This window comes from Octopus bimaculoides, chromosome 5 (assembly GCF_046866305.1).
Source record: "Octopus bimaculoides isolate indiv1 chromosome 5, ASM4686630v1, whole genome shotgun sequence".
Classification (NCBI taxonomy): domain Eukaryota; kingdom Metazoa; phylum Mollusca; class Cephalopoda; order Octopoda; family Octopodidae; genus Octopus; species Octopus bimaculoides.
In genome coordinates, this window is record NC_142932.1 from 15,260,075 (window position 1) to 15,265,074 (window position 5,000).

The following is a 5,000-nucleotide window of genomic DNA, read 5'->3' on the forward strand; positions in this document are numbered from 1 at the left end:
GAATAAGCTGTGGTGTTTAATTAGAGTTAATTAAAAGGACTAACTAAAGTTAGTAGAGATATAGTTATAATTGGGTGCAGCTGTCTGTAAATATTGAGGGACTCTTGTCACTAATGGTCTATAGCTGGAGTTGGCTGTGTTTAAATGGAGTCAGTGAAGGTGTCTGCCTGTGGTTATTGAAAGACTCTGGTTAGCAAAGGTTTCTTGTTGGGATCAGTGGTGTCTAGCTGGGGTCATTAGAAGATGGATCTAACTGGAATGGGCTGGTGGTTCTACGATTTTGGTGTTAATCTGAACATGACAAGCCAAATAGTTACAACATAAAGAGTGTTGTAGTTCGCTTACCTCAACCTGAAAATCAATGGTTGATAAGGGCAGGGCTGACGGCTCCTATGAATACATCACGGCAACTACAACCAGCATCATAACATACACCACCAACACCATCTTCGACCATCACAAAGTAAAAGCACATCACAAATATAGGTGCAGGAGTAGCTGTATGGTAAGTAGCTTGCTTACCAACCACATGGTTCCAGGTTCAGTCCCACTGCATGGCACCATGGGCAATTGTCTTCTACTATAGCCTCAAGCCAACCAAAGCCTTGTGAGTGGATTTGATAGACGGAAACTGAAAGAACCCCCATCATATATATATATATATATATATATATATATATATATATATATGTACATATATGTATGTATATGTTTGTGTGTCTGTATTGTCGTCCCCACCACATCATCGCTTGACAGCCAATGTTGGTGTGTTTACACCCCTGTAACCTGGTGGTTCAGCAAAAGAGTCAGATAGAATAAGTACTAGGCTTCCAAAGAATAAGTCCTAGGGTCGATTTGTTCGACTAAAAGTGGTGCTCCAGCATGGCCGCAGTCAAATGACTGAAACATTTTGTCCAACAAGCTTATGATTTTACAAGTTCTCCACCTTAATAATAATAATAATAATAATAATAATAATAATAATAATAATAATAGCTTTAGATATTGGCACATGGCTAGCAATTTTAAGGAGGTGGGTAAGGTGGACCCTGAAAGGTTGAAAGACTAAGTTAGCCATTGTGGTATTAGAACTAAGAACATAAAGAAATGGGCAAAATGCTGCTAAGTATTTTGTTCAATACACTAACAATTCTGCTAGCTCACCTTTGTAATAATAAAAATAAATATAATAAGGATATGCTAATACACACAGGTAGAAAAATCAAGGCTAATAGGCCAGATATAGTTGTCAGATCACCAAGAATAAAAATGCTTTCTAATCAATGTATCAATACAAACAGACGACAACATTTCTCTAAAAGAAATGGAGATACTTTTGAAATACAAAGATCTGGAATAATGGTAACTCGAATGTGGAGCCTAAAAACAGAAACAATTCCTATCATAGTAGGTGCCTTAAGTATAATAAAAAAATATTCAGACAAAAACATAACAAAAACACCAGGACTTGCAAATATATATAACATACAGAAAATAGCACTACTAGGCACCGTACACATCCTACGTAAAGCACTTTCAATATAGTGAAACTAATAGCATCACAACAAATCACAGCACATACCCAAGTCACACAGAGCTGCGCTCGGTAGTGCAGTGAAAGTACTTGATAAAAATAAGACTACTGAACAATAATAATAATGATAATGATAATGGTTTGAAATTTTGGCACAAGGGCAGCCATATTGGGAAAGAAGTAAATTGATTATATCAACCCAGTGCTTGACTGGTATTTTGTCTTGTTGACTCTAAAAGGATGAAAGACAAAGTCGACCTTGGCGGAATCATAACAACAATGGTGATAAGGAAATTTTTACTCTGGTACAATACTTGACGTTAACCTGGAAATGGGCGTAAGCATTAGGTATTGAACTGACCTACGTGACAGATGACAGATATCCATTCAGATGACCACGACCTAAGTATGATGAAATACTGAGAGACATTTTCACAGCCATTCTGTTGATTGTGTCATCTACCATTTTAGAAACCGCTCCATTCTGACAACAATAATAATGGTAATGATTTTTTTAATGTTGGCACAACGCCATAGATTTTGTGGGAAGGAAAACAGTCAGTTGTTTGAAATTCCAGAACTTTACTGCTGCTTATTTTATTAACTTTCTTATTTTAGCATCAAATATACAACACGTATGCGTGCGCACATGCACACAAACACATATGTATATATATAGATAGATAGATATACGCACATAAACACTCATGCACTTTCTCTCTCTCTCTCTCTCTCTTTCTCTCTCTTTCTCTCTATCTCTCTCTCTCTCTCTCTCTATCTCTCTCTCTCTCTCTCTCTCTCTCTTCTTCTCTTTCTCTCTCTCTCTCTCTTTATGTGTGTGTGTGTGTGTATACATAATCTTCCTGTATTTGTCATACCTGATATTTTGACGTTCGTTTACACCTGGCATATTTATTTTAGTATTCTTGCTTCTTGTTCTACCTGTTAGTTTGCTACACCTGTGGTACACGTTATTTTGATGTACTACCTGTTAATTTGCTATACCTGTGGTACACCTTATTTTGGTATGCTACCTGTTATATGTGATGTGAAGGACTTCAACTGTGTTGCACTTAATTTTCAGTGCTCTACCTGTTGGTTTTTCTATACCTGTAGCACAAGTTTTGATGTTGTACCTGTTATTTTTTTTTAAACACCTGTAGTACAAGTTACATCGATGTTCTTCTTACCTGTTATTATATTCCTCCTTCAGTACAGTTTATTTTGATATCCTGCTTGCTAGTTGCCTACTGTGGGTGCAGTATGGCTGAATGGTTAGGATGTTCATTTTGCAACTACAAAGGCATGGGTTCAGTCCCACTGCTTGGCATCTTTTATCTTTAACTTGTTTTAATCATTAGACTGTGGCCTTGCTGGAGCACCACCTTGAGGAAGTTCAGCTTCAGTACTTATTTTCTTTTTAAGCCTTGTACATATTCTATTGGTTTCTTTTTCCAAACTGCTAAGTTATAGGGACATAGACATACAAAAGCACAGATATATATATATATATATATATATATATATATATATATATATATAGGCACAGTATTGGCTGTGTGGTAAATAGCTTGCTTCCCAATCACATGGTTCTGGGCTCAGTCCCACTGTATGGTACCTTGGACAAGTGACTTCTACTATAACTTTCGGCCGACCAAAGCCTTGTGAATGAATTTGGCAGACAGAAACTGAAAGAAGCCCATCGTGTGTGTGTGTGTTTGTGCCTGTGTGTTTGTTGCCCCACCATTGCTTGACACCCGATGCTGGTGTATTTACGTCCCCGTAACTTAGTGATTCGGCAAAAAAGACAGATAAAGTACTAGGCTTACAAAGAATAAATCCTGGGGTTGATTTGTTTGACTAAGAAGGCGATGCTCCAGCATGGCCACAGTCAAATGACTGAAACAAGTAAAAATATTGTCATTTATTGTCCATACACACACACACACACACACACACACACGCGCACACACACACATGGCTATGGCTGACAGTACCCAGTATGGGCCCCTATCCAGGGTTACGGAAAGGAGACAACCTTCAAAGAAATCCGGAGTGGAGCCCCGTAGGCGTTTAGTGTTCGACTTGACACTCTTCCAGCAGCTCCTGCAACCAAGCTGGTGCCAAACGTAATGCTCTGCACTCTTTTGGACTACGTCAGCAAGGTCGAGAAAGGAATCCTGACGATCGGGCTACCCAGGATTTTCTTACACCTAGCCCAGGCCTGTGCAAAACTGGAGAGGACATGAAATGTAAAAACCAGACTGGATTAGTTTATGTGTAACTCCATTGTCTCTCAAAGACAAAAGGATGCCAACAACTTAGTTGATTGAACAAATGAATCCCCATTGTCAAACAACAGATCCATTACTACCATACCACGCTACACCACATTTATCTTTATTAACAGGATGTTATTTCCCTTTTGTGCACAGATATTCTTGGTTCAAATGCTATTGAGGTCACCTTTGTTTTTTCATCCTTTTGTTGGTCAATAAAATAAAGTACCAGTCAAATAATGGAGTCAGTGTAATCAATTAACCCCTTCCCCATAAAATTACTGGACTTGTTCCTAAATTAGAAGCCATTATTATTATTATTATTATTATTACTATTATTATTTTTATTTAGTGAATGAAGGTGACAAGCTGGCAGAGTCGTTAGCACACTGGACGAAATGCTTAGCGGTATTTCACCCATCATTACGTTCTGAGTTCAAATTCTACCAAGGTCAACTTTGCCTTTCATCCTTTCGAGGTTGATAAATTAAGTACCAGTTATGTACTGGGGTCGGTGTAATCGACTTAATCCCTTCCCCCAAATTTGAGGCCTTGTGTTTCCAGTAGAAAGGATTATTATTATTATTATTATTATTATTATTATTATTATTATTATTATGATTATTATTATTATTTAGTGAATGAAAGTGGCGAGCTGGCAGAAATGTTAGCACGCCAGACGAAATGCTGGTATTTCGTCTGCCGCTATGTTCTGAGTTCAAATTCCGCCGAGGTCAACTTTGTCTTTCATCCTTTCGGGGTTGATTAAATAAGTACCAGTTACGCACTGGGGTCGATGTAATTGACTAGACCCCCTCCCCCATTATTTCAGGCCTTGTTCCTATAGAAGAAAGGATTATTATTATTATTATTATTTATTTATTTATTTATTATATCTTTCTCTGTTTTCTTCCTCTGTTTAGACGAACCTTCCTACCTTTTCAGACAAAACCTTTTGTAACCTTCGTCCTGTCTTTGTCCTTACATGTTTTTAATTGATATTAGCCCTTGTGGCCAATAAAACGAATTAATTATTATTATTATTATTATTGAGTGAGAGAGCAGTGCATGCCATCAAAGTGACACTGAGGTAAAATATACGAAGCCCATTATTATTATTATTATTATTATTATCATTTCCTGATATTTTCAGGTACATATTTTTCCCTTTTTACCTTGTTGTCTCC

At 37.4% G+C, this 5,000-nt stretch overlaps 1 protein-coding gene across 1 annotated transcript in view; it reads left to right on the forward strand.

Annotated features, from left to right (window-relative positions):
• LOC106876855 (uncharacterized) overlaps positions 1-5,000 on the forward strand; it is a 283,480-nt gene that overhangs the window by 321 nt on the left and 278,159 nt on the right. The window lies entirely within an intron of this gene.